Source organism: Episyrphus balteatus, chromosome 3 (assembly GCF_945859705.1).
Source record: "Episyrphus balteatus chromosome 3, idEpiBalt1.1, whole genome shotgun sequence".
Classification (NCBI taxonomy): domain Eukaryota; kingdom Metazoa; phylum Arthropoda; class Insecta; order Diptera; family Syrphidae; genus Episyrphus; species Episyrphus balteatus.
In genome coordinates this window covers 71,036,788-71,056,721 of record NC_079136.1, presented here as the reverse complement: position 1 = coordinate 71,056,721, position 19,934 = coordinate 71,036,788, and the positions used below count along the sequence as shown (strand labels likewise).

The window sequence follows — 19,934 nt, the reverse complement described above, 5'->3', positions numbered from 1 at the left end:
ATTTCCCATGAATGACTTTACATGCACTTCTGCTAGTATAGTAACCATATGAAGGGTTTTGCGGCTGTCGAAGACTATTCTAAAAGGAACATGTGTTTGTCATTGGAACAAAGCCATTTCGACAAAGTAGCCACCAGCAGAGACTTTATATTTGGTTATGTGTACTCAGAGGCAGTTAGTTACCTTGCAATCAGCCCCCCTTTGGCTTCTTATCGGATTTGTGTATTGGCAAACACTGTGGGGTTGGTAAATTTTAATGATAAGATTGGTGTCAGTAATCGCTCTCGACTGATAACAAACCTGATGTAAGACTCATTTACTATATTAAAGTGTAAATCAACAAAATTCTAGGTATTTAACCTGGGCGAACCTTTGTGTGTATCTTCCCCATAGAAACAATTGATTTCTTTTGTATCTGGGCACTTGTTTGAAGGGTCGATGAATACTCGGCCGGGTTGTTTTTTGCGCAAGGAAAGTCTAAGTGTTAGCCGCCCGGGAACCAGAAGGGTTTTGGCTTTGACCTTTGATAAAAGCGATTTTTAGTTGCTGGAGTAAGCAAATAAAGTAAATGAAAACAATATACGGTATGCAGAGGTGTACTTTAAGCTAGCATGACCCTGGGACAAAACTAAATTTGAGGGCCCTCTTCCTCTTTATTTTTTTGTTCCAGAAAAAGTATAGTTTTTTTGAACTTTTGTTTTTTTTAATGTTTGAAATTGATATTTTTTCAAGTACCCAAATAACAATTTCGCATTCGAATTTTGAAGCCAAAGTGCTATTATTGCTACCAAAAACTAGAGCTGAGGCTGCTATTGCGATAGCTGCTTTCAATCACTCTGCTTTTTCACTTAGCAGTGAACAGATGCGATTGCTCTTCAATATAGCTGCTCACTTCTCCTGCTCAGTCCTCAGCCTTACAAAAATCCAAACCAATCTAATTTGCTGTTTTCTTTTTTTCTTATATTTACAACGATATACATGAAGTGATTAAGTGAACTGGGAGAACAGTAAACAGTTCGATGCTCTTACAGATTTCACTGCTCTTACAAGCAAAGCTGCTCTCTGTTCTTTATTATTTCACTGCTATTTTCAGAAAATGATCTCGGCTCTTTAAAATTTCACTGCCTTTTTGAGAGCATTTTGTTCTTCATATCGAATGATTTGATTAACCATGCAATAAGCAAAGATGTAGAGAAAAGTTTACCATTATGATAACGAAACAGAGAAGTTCTATTTGAATAACCATCGTTTTAGTGCAGGCATTCAAGAAATTGCTTCTTATTAAGAATATCAGACTGGGAACTTAATATTTATTTATATATTTTTTATTCCATATTAATCAAGAATTTAGATCATAAAATAATTTATGAGTTATTAAATAGCAGCTATTTATCGCTGCTTTTTTATATAACTGCTCTTTAAAAATCGGTCTTTAGCATATCTCTATACCTAAAACGTTACTACTGTGCGAAATCAATGATGATGTAATTCTTCTTGGTATATTCTCTGGAATTCTTTATAGGCGAAGTAGACAAGTAATAAATGTGGATTTTTTCACTCTTATTATTATTTTTTTGGATTTTTATCCTACAGGTAACATTAATCACGACAAGAAGCTTCTCTGGATCATTATAGAAGCGAAATTGTTAGTTGCGAAGGTACTAACATTTTTATATGTCTCGACTGAAAAGGTAAAGTATCTAAAGTCGAGTTAAGATGTTTCGCGTTTTTTTGTTGAACCTCAGTGCCATCCTAAAGGCCTACAGTTTTGTCTTGTCGGCATCTTTCTATCTCACCCCTTGCTTTTTTATACACAAAAACAATTTTATCTTATGTTCAAAAGACACATATTCAAAACCTTAAGTAGACTTAAGATTAAATTGGGTTAAGACTTTTTTTTATTATTGTGAAATCTTAAATTGTCTTATGTTGACTTAAGATATTTTCGAACGTGCAAGCAGAAACAAAAAGTCATCCTTAAGTTGACATTCAGATAAAAATTCCGAAAGAGTGTGAAAAGTTAAATCATCTTATGTCAACTTAAGATTTTGGAAATTAATGTAAAATACAATTTATAGAAAAGCCAAACTATCTTAAGTCATATTTATTCTTATATAACGGGAAAAATATTAAAAATATTTTTTTGAAAAGATCATAAAATTTTACATCTAAATGTTTTATACAATTAAATCTACACTTGAATTTTTGGGCGGCAGCTTTGAAGTTTGTTTTTGCTCTCCTGAAAAATCATCAAAATTGACATAAGATACTTTACCTTTTCAGTCGTGATGTATCTACCTTAGGTTTGTTTTTTTAGTACCTACACCCGGCCTAAACAGGACAACATGCCACAACTGCAGTTATTTTTTGTCCAGTTTAGACCAAGATCAAGTACGCCCCTGACGCTGCGCTACGCTGATGGTAATCGCTTCTAAGTCAAACCTCAAATCGTCATGTTCATATGAAAAGTTCATATTGCAAGCCATTTTTGTTGATTTGCAGGCTTTACTAGTTGATTTCCCAGATTCGTTCTATGATTTGCCGAGTTCACCTGCTACCTGTCGGATTACTTAGAATTGCTGGATTAGTCCGTTGATCTACCGGGTTCTACCACTAATTGACTAGGTCAGCCTGTAGGTTTGCAAGATTCGTCCTTCGACTTGCCAACACCATACATTGCTATAGTTAAAGATTTGAGAAGTTAATTTAAAAAAAAAACACCTTAAACCATTCTCTGCATCTCAATCCCAACACCAAAGCTATCATTCACATTCAATAGTTTTTCTAAACAATATTCCTATTTTTCTTTTGAGATTTTTGACCTTGTAGAGAGACTTATTGGTTGAAAAAGAGAGTCTTTGTAGACCGTAAGAAAGCCAGTTCTACTTGATTTACTCGATAAAAATCATCATATTTTTACGTTACATATTTTTTTTCAAGCATTGCTCAGGCGCTAACAATCACGAATACGGCTCTGATTTGTATAGATATTGTACTTGTACATCATGATTCATGAAATCTAATTCCATCTCTTTGGACTGAAGGTGTATAATAATGGTTTTTCTGAATGTCTCTTTTTTGCTGAAAAGCGTAATTCAATCCGGTTGACTTGACACTAGTGGCAACTTGTTGATATAGTACATTTATACATATATATTTCAAGACGGAAACATTGTCTTCTGGTTCTAAATCCATTTTGGATAATGGTTTTTCAAATAATGAGCTATATAAATAATGTTTTGCTAATTACGTCAGTAAAATTTGGTTTGAGGGTTATAATATTATATCAATTTCTTTTAGAAATTTTGTCCATTTTTATTCTTGAGTGTTTAATTAAATATTTATATACCATAATTAGAAGCTATGTTTCCTATTGAATCATATCATATAACATATTTCTATAAAGATGAAGTTAAATTAACAAGTTCGTATATCAATAAGATCTTTAATGGAGTTGGAAGAGCAGGTCATTGCATTATTGTACTTACCTACTTTGCTTCCATGGAAATGATTCTGTCCATTAAATTATGACATGTATCAATTTTAAGACTCAAACTCTACATTATTTTTATTGTTTGGATGGTTTGTATCCTTCAATATTTTCGTTTGGTTACCTCTTAAAATTTTCCTTTTCTGTCATAAATTGTTCACACTTTGATTGACAGATATTTTTCATTTTACTTATGTCGTTTTTGATTGGCTCTCCAGAAGCGTCCGGAATCATTCAGAAGCCTTCTGAAAATGTTTTATTCGCACGGACATGACAGAAAAAACGCTTCTCAGAATAAAAATTCTCTTCATGATTTCAAAACAGAATTCACTCAAAATTACTAATATTTAAATAATAATGTCGTTTTCGATTGGCAGTCCGGAAGCGTCCGGAATAATTCTGAAGCCTTCTGAAAGTGTTTTATTCGCACGAATATGACAGGCAGAACGCTTCTCAGAATAGAAATTCTCTTCTTGATTTCAAAACTCACTCACATGTCAAAAAAAAAAAAAAAACACTCAATCAGTGTTTTTTGTTTTTCATTCAACAATTTATTGTTTTCTGAAATTTAAATTAATTACAAATCAAAAATGGATACATTAATGGGTAAATTACCATTTTCTTCGAATAATAAAAATAATACAAATATTTGACATTTGAAATTTTAGACAAATAAAAAAACAAACAGAATTGAGTGGAAGCGATTTGACCTGTTCCATTCGATTTCAGAATGAGTCGATTCTTGAGTGAAACCAATCGAAAACGACATAATATTTAAATAATTAAACGTCAAACCAAATTTTCTAGTGGAAAATCAAAAAAAAAATGTATTTGATTTTTAACCAATACAAATATAAAATTTCAGAATTGAGTGGAAACGATTCGAAGTGTTTTATTGGATTTCAGAATGAGCGAATCCTTGAGTGAAACCAATCGAAAACGACATAATTAAACGGCAAATTAAATTTCGTCTTAGAAAAGCAAAATAATTTATTTCATTATTCACCAATACAGATATAAAATTTCAAAATTGAGTGGAAGCGATTCAAACTGTTTTATTGGATTTCAGAATGAGTGAATCCTTGATTGAAACCAATCGAAAACGACATTATATTGACCCACCTTTGTAGTTTGAAATGACATTTTTAAATTCTTAATAAAACTCACGACTTTGTCGCACGTTCTTCAACGACTTCAAATAATTATTTAAATACGCTAGATTTAACAACTATTTCCGGTATACGTATTGTACATTTTTGATTTTATAATGTCACACCCGTTACACCTTATCTTAAGATATTGTGGCCCAACAACACAGGTTAACAAAATGTAAATTTAATAACATTTATATACACAACTTAATACAATAGTAGTTGTTAAATTAAACACAATTTTGTGAAAAGTACACAAATCAGTAACAAAAAATAAAGTAACTGTGTCACACCCGTCATAATTAAAATACCCTTTATTAACCATACCTAGCGATTAATCGAATTATAAGGGTGTGGACCATAATGAATCCTTAAAGCCACCTAAGAGGGCACCTAACATCACACAAGGTTTAATATGCAAGCGTAGGTATGTATTCCATTTTTTCTTTACTAAATAACTTAACACACATAAGATATAACATATGTTATAAAATGTACATATCTTTGCTCGAATCCTAGCCAAAGAAATTCAAAATGCTCTCTTCCATTTATAACTTTAAGCAACAAAAATTCCAAAACTTTACTACAAACCACATACTTTTAGTCAGTCAATAAACAATAAGATACTAACCTTTATTATCGTCCAAAAACGTTTTCTCGTACATCCTTAGCAGATAATGCACAATCAGCCCTCATTCGCTTGGGTTCATTCAGCAAAAAAAAAAAAAATGGAAACAATAATCTAAACCTAAACTTGTAATGCACAAAAAAAAGTCAGAAGATGTTCTTTTTTTTTGTTTCTTTGTTGAACAACTTAAATGAACGTTACTTTGGGAAAACTAAAAATGCACGCAAAACCGGAAGTGGGATGTGTCATCCCCATTGCACAAGAGAACGTCAGAGGAAACCAAAATTGTGGGCGGCAAATAGAATGCAAAACCTGAGGAATATCCCTGAATATAAGTTAGTTCGTCGCCAAAGCAGTGCGTCCTTACTGCCACTCTTCGTCCTCTTCAATATTGTTGGCAAAGTTCATACAGTGGGGTAGTTTATGTTGTGATTGTGGAATACTTTTTTAAGTTTAATTTTTCATCCAAACTAGGGAAGTACATTCTATAAAACCGAGTATTTTAAATTTTTGCTTTATTAAGGACATCCACCCCCACTGTACCACAACGTCGTGAAATTCCTTGTTCGGAAGGAAAAGTTTTGCAAATGAGAAAGGGTTGCTTTTACCATCTTTGGCACTTTTTTTTAGAGCATACTAAAGGGTGATGGGGTTTCTTTTTTTTTTGCTGCGTTATATTGTAAATCGTTTAAGATTCAAACAGCACCTAGGGTACAGCACAGAACACTATAGAAAGGTACATATAACACGCTCGACATTCAGGAACACAGGAGAAACTTTAAAAAATCGAGGAAAAGATATAAATTATAGCTTGTGTGATACCTTTGGCAGTTTTTGTTTCTGGAAGCATCAGGAAAAGATTGTTGGCGCCAAACCCGGTGACTCCGGCAGTATTCTAATGGATTATATAACCATTTTGGTTCTCCGAACTTTTATCCGATACGTTAAAGAACTTTTAGACGGAATCAGACGATGAAGATGATGATTATTGGGATGAAGAAGACGATGATGATGATGAGAATGAATGAAGAGGACGCCCGCCATTGCCGCCGACGCAATGTCGTTGAGAACATACATTATCTCTATTTCGAGTTGGGAATTCTATCATCAACTTTACTTCTATTGGCAAAGATGTCAAAGTTGTCAATTATAGATGGTTTGACGGATTGAACTCAAATCGAAAATCATCAGGCATAAAATTCAACTAAAAAAAATCCCCAATAAAGATTACTCCTTATATGATAGTGTGTTCGAAGTATAACGATGTAGAAAAAAAAAAAAAGATTTTAGTGATTCAACTTGTTCAAATGTTGCAGAAGCGATAAAAATCCTAACTCGAAAGAGAGAGGTTAAAAACCCAACAATGTCCCCAGAATGTTTTGCAATAAAATATATTATTGCTGCGACTATAAACTGAATGGCGATTGAATGTTTTTATTTGCAACTAATCGGTCTTTTGGCCTATCTCTATATGAATTGACATTTTGTAGCCCATATAAATATTCTATTGCGTGCAAACTATTTTTATACGAACATGATTTTTGTAGAATTCGAAGGTCTAAGGAATAAAAATCAAACGGTTATAGATATTTTACATATTGAAGGATTTACCATGAAGGCTTAAAAATATTCATGAGCAATAAAATTTTGTAGGTATTGCATATAGACAGTTGGAAATATGAATATATAGTAAACTAATGTGAAATAAAATTGAATTTGACAAAAAAAAACATTTCAATTTACATTTAAGGCTTAACTACAACGGCCACTTTTTGCAAAAAGTCAAAAAATGAAAATTTTCAAACTCATTTTGTGATAGTTTTTTCGACGTTTGAAATAAGATGCAGAAAGCTTTGTTGGTTTCAAAAACAATTTTTGTATATTTTTTTTTAAAAACAAATAGCGCTAGAAAGAAATGAAAAATTTTTACTTTTGAAAATTTCCTAGTTTAACACTTTTTAGGTTATTGTAGTTAAGCCTTAAGGAAAATTTTATTCGCGTTGTAGGGAGATACGAAAGGGCAAGTTTTTAATTCGAAATTGAATATTAAAAATAACATTTTTGGAACGTTTTTTGATAGTACCTCCCTAAGAATGCTTTTTTACTTACTAACTTTGTCATAAAACAACTTTAGCGTATCATTTTAACTAACAAAAACTTAAATTTTTGTTTCAAATCTTTAAAGAAAAATGGCAGATTTTATATGGGCTGCGTCTTATTGGTGTATGACAATTATTGTGTATTATTTTTTTATGTATGGATATAATTCACAATTTCATAGCTTTTTCATATAGAAATCTATCGACATTATTCTCACAAAAATTTACTGTAATCAACGTATTTAACAAAAATGAAGTTTTATCTATATCTATAATTCCAAAAAATTTTACACGTAGATATCGAGACATTTCCATTGTTCGAACGCCACTATGCCCCCAAACTGCGTCTCAAAAATCTGTAACTTTTTTATCTTTAATGTGGTTTGGCACAAATATACCTACATAAAAATAACAATTTAATATAAAACAAATAGCATAATGATAGTTTCTTATTTTTGAAGCCATTACACTTTAAAATTACTCAAAGATTTGTATAAGTAGAAAATATAGAAAAATAAAGTTCACGACTGGGTCGCATGTACTTGCTTTTATGGTAAAAGTTGCTTGAAATATAGATTTTTAAAAATCCATAAAAGATTTTTTACTTTTTGAAAGATTTTTACCTTTTTAAAGAAATTAAAAAATGAAAAACCATACAAAATTGTAGGTAGATATAAATTTAGTTTAAAGTTATGAAAATATATACTTCAATGGTTTTGACCTCAAAACGAGATGCCATTTAATTTCTTGTATAGGAAAGAATTTTCAGAATTTTTTTTTCAAAATCGTAAGAGCTGTTTTTTTTTAAATATTGTTTTTTAAGTATTTTTATTTTTTTTTAAATCTTTCTTAATTTTAACATAAAAAACAAGGTTTTTGCACAAAATCTGTCAATAACAGGTCAAAAAATATTTTTTTTTTTAATTTTAAAAGTATGACCTCAATAAATTGTATTTTTTTAATCAATTTACAGCCATTTTTGAGAAAAACAACCTTTTCCTTTTTTTATCGAAGAAATTAATTTTCCATTTCCCCTCTAGAGAATCACCAAAAACGTTTAACTACGAATTTTGGTGTGAATCGTTTCAGTGGCTTAGGCTGCAGCTCGAGATACTGTCTCTAATAGTGATGGGAACTATCGAATGATTTGAACTATCGATAGTTAGTAACTGAATGATTTGAACTGTCGAAAAGTTCATTCATTCATTCATTCGAATAAAAACTATCGAATAAAAACTATCGAATAAACTTTCGAATAAACTATCGAATAAAAACTATCGAATAAAAACTATCGAATAAACTATCGAATAAAAACTATCAAATATTCAGTTATTTTTTACACACAATTTTTTCATCCGATTTATAATTTCCAGTTTTTAGTAATATATTGACCTTGTAAAGGACATACTTTAGTACTGAATCAGAAAGGAAGATGGTTGTTGCTAAATGTTTAATATGTTGCGAAAAGATAGCCTAATTTTTGCTAAAATATTATATGATTTAAATTAAAACGAAAACAGTGGAAAACCCACACTGAGAAAAAACATTTGCGCACAAAAAGAAACAAAATATATTATTATGTCTCGTAAAACCAAAAAAACACAAAATTTTCATTTTAATACATAAGAACTGCATATACAACAGTGGGAAAAAGAACATTTTTCTAACTGATGAGAATAATCTGTAACGGTTAAACATAAAATAAGGAAGTTGACGGTTATTTATTAAGTTAATTATGGTGAATCTCATGATGGTCAATGTCAGTCATATAGTTGGTATTATGCTTCGAGACTGCATTTTTTGTATAAAAAGTACTAATTTTTGAGGGAAAAAAATATTTTGACAAACGTTCTTTTTCAACGTTGGTAAGGTAAGGTAATGCATTTTACGTGTTTCAAGCACGTATAAAACTGACAGACTTGTTAAGGCCCCGATTTGTAAAAAATTGGGCAAAACGGCGGAACTTAACATTGAAATTAGTGCATCTTCTGTTGCAAGTCATAATTTCGGTGTGTCTGTTAAAAAATCTATGGAGAACTTAATTCATCACGGGAAACTAAAAATTACCAGATGAGCGGCAGTGTACTTGAATATGTGTGAGAATATATTTTTTTTTAGCAGTAAAAAAGAATAATTCCAATGAAAAACAATTGATTTATAAAGAAATCTTGTATACATTTAATAACAAAATGTAAAAAGAAGCCTTGAATCAACATACAAACAAATGATTAGTTATTTTTTTAAATTATTTATTTGTTTTTTTTTTTTTTTTCAATTTCAGTCATAATTTTTATGTTACATTTCAGATTTAAAGCTTGCTTAATATCATATATTTTTATAAAAATATGTACAAAAACTTAAGGAAAACATAAAAATAAAAAAAAAGAAAAAATAATTTGAAAAATTTTTAAATATGAGAAATATGGGTAAAATTGAAACAGTGAGTGTGAAAGAGTCAGTCGTAGCCCGTCGCACTTATTCGCAGACAGATTCAATTGTTTCAGAAACTACACATGCTATGAATATGTATATGAATCATGTATTCATATTGATGACAACATAGTTAAAAGTTTCGTTAAAGTGAGAAGAAAAACAAAAGTATAGAATTTGAACCTGTCCTTTTCTAGTCTGTTTTTTATTAAAAATTTTAAATAAAATAGAATTGTAAACTCTTTATATATAGAACATACCTTCAACTTTAAGTTCCATAACAACGAAAAAACTTAAAAAATAATTTTAACCGAAAAATACACTTAAAAGCTTAAGTTGATTCGGGACCAAAAATAAAGCTTGAAACCAGACTTTTTTCGACAACTTTTCATGGTCGATATGAAAAGTTCAGTTATTTTCTCAAAATTTCTGTTACGCCATCTTAAAGAATAGGCTATTTATAACATATATAACGAAAAATGACGTCATTATATTGACATCGATATTTCGGCCTATGGCCTACTACGGAACCACTGTGCACCGCACTGAATGACAGATAACTTCTATTCTTTTCATGCACCGTGCCACCTTTCTTTTTCTTCTTTACCGCCTTTGTTTTGAAAATATGGGCACTCCAACTCCAACATAAAACACATAAATTCAGTCCTGAAAAACTTTAAAAATATCATTTGGAAGATCACACAATATGTTTATCATCATTCATCTTCCTTCAGTCCTTCCTTCAAATGCGGATAAAATCATTTACAATTAAATTTTGAAATCAAGAGAAAAAGCAAATAGTAGAGAAATAAAATTATGACTGAATAAAAAAAAAAACGATCTAATAGACTGAAAGAAAACAGTAACTGAATATAAAAAATACAAATGAAAAAACTATTCAAATGAAAAAACTATCGAATAAAAAAAACTATTCAAATGAAAAAACTATCGTTTGAAAAAACTATACAAATGAAAAAACTATCGAATAAAAAAAACTATTCAAATGAAAAAAACTATTCAAATGAAAAAACTATCGAATAAAAAAAACTATTCAAATGAAAAAACTATAGTTTGAAAAAACTATTCGAATAAAAAAAATATCGTTTGAAAAAACAATTCGAATGAAAAAACTATCGAATAAAAAACTATCGAACGAAAAAACTATTCGAATGAAAAAACTATCGAATAAAAAACTATTCGAATGAATGAATATTTTACAACTATCGATAGTTTGATAGTTTTTATTCGATAGTTCCCATCACTAGTCTCTATCTCATGCTGCAGCCTAAGCCACTGAAACGATTCACACCAAAACAGACAGAATTGCAAAACCCACTTTTTCGCATGCTGTGTATTACGTTATGTCATATTTGATTTTGTTATTTCGATTTTTAAACGAATTTTAAACTTGCACTATTATAGTTCTTATAGCGCTAGTAAAAAATTGTCAAAAACCTAATTTTTGAATTGCTGAAAATAAACTCCTGAAATACATTGTAACAGCATTTAAATCCTTATTAAAAAAGTCTTTTGGCTTAGTTACTTAGAGCATGTAACATTCAGTTTACATGTTCACTTCTCCAACGATTTTTTTAACAATTAAGGGGCATATAATAAAAAATTTTTTTTTCGATTTAACATCAATTTTTTAATGAATATTGTATCATTTCATAAACATATATTTTCTTTACCATTTGGAGTTTTACCATTCTGTTTTAAATTTTTGTTTTGTTGTTTGACACGATGAAACGATTGTTTTTATTGATTCTTAGTAATTATATGTTGTTGTTACCTTTTACCTTGTAAAATTGTACTAGTTTCAGTTTTTTATGTTTATTGAAAATATTAAATAACACAACATAACATAAACAAAATTTTTAAGCAATATAATAGATGTATGTGCTTCGAGAAAAAATACTACAGCTCAGCTCCAGCGTGCATGTTGGCTCAAACAATGGTATAGTAAAAGTTGATTAGAATATTAAAACTTTTTGAGAAATCACAAAAGTATGTACATTGGTACCTATATTTTAAATTTAATTGTTTAAGAAATTTAATAAAAATTTAAAAAAATTATATTATACATAAAATTATTTACTATTTTTTCTCGAAACGGTGTTTTCAAATTCTTTGAAGAAATTTTTTCCTAAACGGCTCGCCCGATCTACTTGAAATCCTATACATATATCAAAACTCTACTCAAGTGCACTTGTTTTTTTCAAAGTTTCTTTCATTTTTATTTTGTATAATTTCATCACAAATTAATTTGTAAAACAATCAATCTACCTTAAACATTTTTCTAATAACTAGCTCTTTATAATTTTATGTATTTGTTTAGTTAATTGTTGTTGAATTTTGACTTTGAATTTAAATTGACAGGGATATAAAACATTGAGATTTAAATACCTATACCAAAACTCTGAAAAGGTTTCCATCTTTAAAAAAAAATTACAATTTCAAAAGTTAGGTATCTGATTTAATATTGCAAAGTTCAAGATGTTGAAAACAATTCATATATCTTAAGTTAATGATTAAAACATTATTTAGAGCATCAATGTATAAGTGTTGTAGAAGTTATAATATATTTGACTCCAACAAGTCAAAAACTTTCAAAATTAATAAATAAGTTTAAATCTTGTATAGGTGTCTTTGATGCTAAAATTAAAAATGTAATTCAAAAGCCCTTTCCACAGGTCCCTCATCTTGCTCCATTGACTTCCAATAGAAAACTGACCAACCGCATAAAAATCACTTCCCTACCGACAAAACTGTCGGATCCTTTACAACAAGGAAAAAAAAATGATTAAAAGGAGCCTATAAACAAAATCACCTATTGTAATAAAATCTCAGCGCAGAATCCTGCATTCCAGATTGTCAACACCCCCAAATGCACGAGAGTGACGACGACAACTACTACGTCAGTATAAAATCTTAGCCTACAATTTTTCCTTGTAGGTGCCTTTTCTTTCGCAAATGCAAAGACAACAATCCCAAGGAAATTGTGTCCTTTAAGAAAATTTCTATCCTCTCATTCACTCCACATAGCGAGCAAGCAGCAAAAGCAAAAACAAGTAAAACCATCAAAAAGCAACCGTCCTTGCCCCAAAACGAGCCGCGATACCACACACGAAAAACCATTTCCACCCTCTAAGAGAAAGCAACAGCCAGCATGTTAAAATTGTGTGGGATGCGCATGTGTCACCTACATTCGTACATATCAGTTACACACCTTCCCGTTCCAAAATAGATAAATCAACAAGAAACAGAGGGCTCTATACCAGCTATACAACGAACCACGTGGTAAGTGTTTTTGTAAACATAATCCACAACTTGAATATTCTCTGAGAGCATTTTGCTAGCTAGGTTGGTGGTGGAGACTTTGCTCATTCGCTCTTTTTTCATTAATGTTTTGCTTTTGATTAAAATTCTCGGAATTGTATTTTGATTTCGATACTGCGCATTTGATTTGAGTGATTTTTACACATTCCACTATGAAACACTGCCACAGGTCTTATGTGAGTCTAGTTTGTCGATATAACCAAATGGTTTAGCGAAACCTCACTTTGATGAGGCATGAATTTAACAAATTGCTTAATCAACGCTGAAATAATTTAAACATGTGCGTAGAAAAGCTTTTTTGTTATGTTTTTCCATATGCACAAACAAATAAAATCATAGACATTTTACATAGTTTGCGAACAAAATAAATGAATTTGCATTTGCACTTTTTTTAAAACAACCCATTTCAAAACAAGCTTATATTTCAAAACTAGGCCGGGGTCTAGGTTGGCTAAATAGGCAAATTGTAAAATAATGAATTATGCAAATAAGAGTCACATAATGGCATTCTTTTAAGAAGAAAATTGGGTAAATGTATAAATTAAGAACCGTTAGGAAATTTTGTTAATTTTCTCATGGCAATTAAGCATTGGTTTGACCATTGTGTTTAACCTACTGATATTAATTAGACAACTCACGTTCTTTAATCCCCCGAAACCATAAAGCTGTCAAATGTTTGAATTCGATATTAGGATTCATGTAGCTATAATATTATGTACTTACATTTTGGTTATATCTCAACTCCCAAAATATGCTGTGAGCTGTTAAACTAAAGATTAAATATAACACATTTGAAATAATTACGCATACACCATAGTGACCCAAATATTTTTTAATTTTATACTTCGATTTTTTTGATTTTTGAGTTAATACAAATAGCAAGTGAGTAATTCAATGTGAAAAGAATACCGATACGAAAAATATTTATGTCATAAAATCTTTTTGTGTAATTTTTTAACGGTTCCTTAGCTCAAAATATGAACTTCCATACATAAATAATCGCCCAAAAAAATTAGCAAGTGAGATGTATGAATTAATTCCTTAAGTCACTCAATCTTTGAGAGTAAAAAAAATCATTATCTTAAATTACTTTTTTGCATATTTCTTGCGACTTTATACATAATTGAATGAATGTTTTTTTTTTTGCATTTGTAGGGTGATATTTAGACCTTTCCAAAACCGTTATTAAAAATGAAATAAGTTCATTTTAAGTCGATCTATAAAAGAAAAGGTGAAAAACACATTTTATTTTTTTTCTAAAAAACCCATTTTTAAATTTTTTTTTCTAAACTATTTTTCAAGTAGAATTTTATGATCTTTTCAAAAAAAATTATCCCGTTATGATTTTTACACTTTTAAGCTATTTTTTCAAAGTTTTTTGTTGTTGTTTTTCTAGGCATACTTAGTATTTGGGTTATATCTTGAGTAATAAATGACTAACCTGAACAAAAGAACCAGCACCTGAAAGCTGAATAAATAAGTAAGAAACACTAGAATAACTTTTCTGGGTAACTCCAGATGTTAAAGTGCAATATATATCAAAACATTTAAAAAAAAACGATTTTTTAAAGGAAATTTTTGACAAAAAAAGTTCTTACTGAGAGAAAAAATCAAAATCTTTGGAATCCTCATAGTTTTAAATTTTGCATGCCTAGTACACTCTCTAGCAAAGATCACAAGATACCTACTTTTCTTTAAAATCTATGCATAAGTTACAAAGCTATGACCATTTTTGTAAGTCTTTGTGTATAACTTAAAAAGCAAGCCGAATTTGAAAATTTGTATCAAGGAATTTTTTGTAGATAATTAAATTTCCTATCGATATGTATTTTTTAAATATTTTAAATTGCAAATATAGCAAAAAACTTAAGAAAAACTAATATGAACTTTCAAAATCTACTGTTTTTGATCTTTTTGAACCATATGTTTACCAAAAAAACATATTTTACAAGTGTTAATTAGGAGTTTTGTATATTTTTATCTTTACCAATTTACACCTCTATTTTCTTAAAAAAAAAAAAACAATCTCATATAATATCGTTTATTCTCTTTTTAGACCTGATTTTTCAATCATCAGTTAGAGTGTTAGACTATCAGAAGAATAAATCAATATAAAAATAACTTTTATTCCTATAAATAAGCCTTAACTCGGGTTTATCTGGCTATTGAAAAATTGTCTCTAACAAAAATAAATAATCAAAAAATAATAATCAATTAACAAATGAGTAAAGTGGTGTTTGTGCAATTTGTTTTTTTTTTTTTTTTTTTGAAACATTAATGTTTATTTCAAAAATTTTTGTATTGGAGCACAGAGAACTTAGAGGATCGGGCCACCTATGATTCATTTTTGCTGCAGAGTGCGCAGATTTCAATAAATAGAAAATCAGAATGAATCTGGATATTATCTACAATCGCGAAGACAATATCAAAATTAAAGTTAAACCAGAAAAAAAAGTTAAAAGAATTGCACTTTATGTACATTTGCAGTTTTTTTAGGAAAAAAAAAATTCTTGAGTATAGCGATAGAAATTATTTTTATAGAAATTTGAACCTTTTTTATTTACTAAAAAATAACTAGCAGGCTTAAATATTTCACATCACAAATCATACTAAACTGACCAACTGGCTGACCGGTATTGAAAAGCATTTTCAAATAATATTCATCAAAATCAAATTTTTTCAAATTTTCTAAAAAAAAAAAAACTGTCTGATTATTCTGCAGTGTGTGCGGACGTCAATTATATTCTTCGCCTTCAATAAAAACTCACAAAAAATCTAATTGTTATTGGCTCGTTCATTTTTTATGCTTAATTCATCAAATACTGCATTTCTTGTTTTATTCGAAACATTTTTTTGTGTGTAAAAGTGTTTAAAATAATACATCTTAATTTGTAAAAAAATTTAAACTTGAAACTTTACAGAAGTTGTCTTGACTTGTTTTGTAAAAAGTGTGTTGCTGCTACAGTAACATATTTTGGTTGTTTCCATCTCACTTATTCCAGAAAGAAATAGATTATTGTAAATAATTTCCACTGGATTATTTTAAATTTACTTAAAGTAGAAGCTAGAGTTTTTAAAATGACAAAAGGTCCAAACAAATAAATCTAGATTTTTGTATATTCAAAAAAAAAGTAGGTGCTCCGTTTTACTATATTCCTTAGGGTCTTCAAAACGTACTAGTTCCCGAAGGACCATAATATCACTTTTTGTTAAGAAAATGGCTTTTGTTTCCTTTTTCTAAATTCACTTTTATTCTTCCTATTTAAATTTCAAAATTCCTAAAATTCTTAATATTCAAATTTTTTGCCATTAATATGCAGGGTCGCATAGTCAAAAAAAAAAAAAACTTAAAATATTAACATTAAAGTATAGCAACCTTATGCCTTCACAGAATATCGGTAGGCAACAAATGTGTTAATTGTTTTTTTAGAAACTCCGATTAGAGTTGGTTATCCTATGGCCAGATCTCAGACCATTCTAGTTATTGAGAAAATCAAAAATTACAAAAACTACTTTATTAAAAAAGCGCATTTTGTTTTACTGTTTACGCAAAACAAAATTTGCTAACCAATATAAATACTAATTTCCCTAGTGCGAATGACTTCTGATTTATAAAAAAACTCAAACATTAAGAAAAATAATTATCAAATTTTAAGCTGTTTTTGAGGACATCCAAGGAAAAGTCTTGATTTAATCAACTAAAAAAAAAAACACTTAAATGAACTTAAATGATATGACCGTATCCATAGCTATCGATGATTCAGTTTTCTTTTGTGATAAACAACAACAACATTATACTAAATTGTTAACATGAGCTCTTAAATTTGAGTTGGTTTATAAACAAATAACAGCGCATACTTTCTGCAAGGTCAAGAAGCTTTGCCAAAATACGCACGATTACTTTACTGTGTTTTCGACGAAGTGGCTTAGACTACATCGAAGATAAACAAAACATTGATTATACAGATTAAATTTTAAAAAACGTGTTCATGTTAATACTTTTTAAATATAAAATTTCAGCATTTGCGAACCAAATAAGTGTAAATTAATTAATGCAAAAAAAAAAAAAAAAAAAAACAAGTATACACCACAGTGACCCACAATAAAATTGACTATAAGCTCCTAATACTTTAGTAAAATCGTTACAGTACTGTTAATTATTGAAAATTCATACATAAAAGTATTATATTTTGTACAACATTCTTATAAAAATAGTATAACGGACTATTTTTTAATTCTTTTCATATCAAAATCTGTACTTTGTACGGATGTTTTTATTTGTTTAAAAATATCACAGTAAATACATTTGATAGATTTTTTATTATTTTATAGAGGTTTTGTGTTTCTTATGTAGTTATGGTGAAAGAACTTCTATTTTCTTAAATTATTTATTTATGAATTATTTATGTATTTAGTTTATTTATTAGATTAGTGCTCAGAAAATATATCTACTTCTGATACTCTTGCAGTTGTTTCAAACAATTCTAAAATTTTTTTATGCATCTCGTCGCCTGAGAATTGTTTTGTCGTATACGCCAATTTTGGAATTTTGGGAAATCGCATTTTAAGGTTTGAGCTTTTATAAAAAAAAAACTGGCCGATAGATTTTTTTCAATTTTTAATAGAATATTTTGTGCGATATTTTCTTCATATTTATGTTGTCAAAATTGTCACATCTATTTTAGTTTTCAAATTATCAAGGTTTTTATCCAAAATCAGTTTGTCGTAAACGCCACCAAAATCAACTTTTTTTTCCATCCCATACACGTACGACAAAGTAGACGCACGTACGACATTCCAATATTAAAAAATAAATAAAAACATTTTCACAGTTCGTTTTTATTTATTAATTAAACATTTAAAAAAATAGTTTCTTATTACATAGAAGTAGTATTGGTTTGACTTAGAGGCTCAATTATTAAAATAAATAGATAAATAAAAAAAAACCAAAAAATATGACAATAAACATAAAAAAAAAAATTGAAAAAATGTCAACAAAAAATAAAAGTCATCCTATGGCTATGAAATATGAAAGAAATAAAATAAAAATAAACCAAGTTTGGTTAAATTAATAAATTAATATATGGTCATAAATAAAAGTAAATTAAATAAATATCAAACTAAAGAATTTATTCTAATTTTTTGAATTGAATAACGCTTCATAATATTCTTGGTCTGATTTAGGCATAAATGAGGCTATGAGAACAATAGTATCGTAAGCCACAAAAAGGAAGTTTTGAGCTACGAGTGATTTAAGATACAGGGTTTTTCAAAACAACACTTTTTTGAGTGCCATCTTGTTCTGAGTGTATCAAGCTGCATAAATCTATTTTTGTAATAAAGTAGATATATTAAGAGACCAAGTTTTTATGAAAAACTCATTTTTGAAAAAAAACCGGTTACGCCACTATTGCTCTCATAGCCTCAAATATGAAAAGGCTTTTAAATCAATAATCTTATCCTTAGTTATCGAGTTAGATTTTTTAGTAATTTGAAGACATTGGCTGAACAAATTTACAGGAGTTGCTATGGTAGACTTTTTATATGTTTTAAATATTGATGAGCTTTTATATTCCACTTTTCTACCGCTCGCTTTATAAAATAGTGTAAAAGTATCATCAGTATCATCAATTTGCAAAACAATAACGCAAATTTAGCGAAGAACAATGGCGCCTTAAAAAAATAATTTTCGACCAGCAGGTGTTTTTTGCGAGCGGGTGCAATAACAAAACTCACAGCAACCCTTTTTCGCTTCGTTCACGACAACGCGCGTGAACGAAGAGGCGCCAAGGGCTCGGCGCCCACGACTACAGTCGACTTGTTGATCTTGTGTGTTCGATACAAGATCAATAAGTATATACAGCCATAAAACAGCAACCTTTTTTCACTTTACTTCGTTGAAGACAGCGCGCGCGAACGAAGTGACAAGATCAATAAGTGTACAACAATAAAACTGCAACCTTTTTTCACTTCGCTCAAGACAACGCGCTTGAACGAAGCGGCGCCCGCGACCGACGGTCGACTTCTTGATCTTGTGTTCGATAGAAGATCAACAAGTGTACATATTTATAAGCGGTACTTGCGACCGAGGATGAGGTCAAGTATCTAGCGGCAGGAACAAACGACAAGAACCATGACAAAATATACAACATTTGAGATGTCTCTCAGATGCACTTTTTCTTCCTTGCACCACTAGGAATAGTGCGAAACCTTAAGTAGCGCAAAGCTTAATGCAGCCCTTAGTTTTTAAATTCGTTGTCCTTATAGCACATGAAGTCCTTATTTTCAATAAATATTATATTTATTATATTTGTTTATATTCTATTTGGGTCATATACCTACATACATGTAAGACAAAACAAGTTCGAAATTTTCTACCGTATCTGTTTTGTACGACGTACGACAAACCAATACTGAAGAAAAAAAAGCTGAAAAATACATAGAATTTTTGTCGTAAACGCCAAAAGTTGGCGCTTACGACAAACCAACGCTAATCCGATGCTTATTATGTGGATATACGACAAAATGAACACTAATTATCTCAGTAACGGTAAACGATAGGACAAATCTGATAACAGAAATGAAAAGAGAACGTTCTAAAACCTATTACTACATATCCAGTTTAAAAAAGTGCATTTTGGCGTTTACGACAAAACAACTCTCGGGCGACGATCTATCTAATCAGCTATATTTTTCTATACAAGACAATCACACACAAAAAAACTTGAAAAATAATTTTGAGTTCTTATTATGCTGTCTTCACTAAAAACCCGTTCAAAAACCATTCAACTGACAAA

At 29.6% G+C, this 19,934-nt stretch overlaps 1 protein-coding gene across 1 annotated transcript in view; it reads left to right on the top strand.

The window, feature by feature from the left end:
• Positions 1-19,934, top strand: part of LOC129913098 (forkhead box protein O) — a 92,637-nt gene that overhangs the window by 4,898 nt on the left and 67,805 nt on the right. The gene's annotated exons all lie outside the window — the stretch shown is intronic.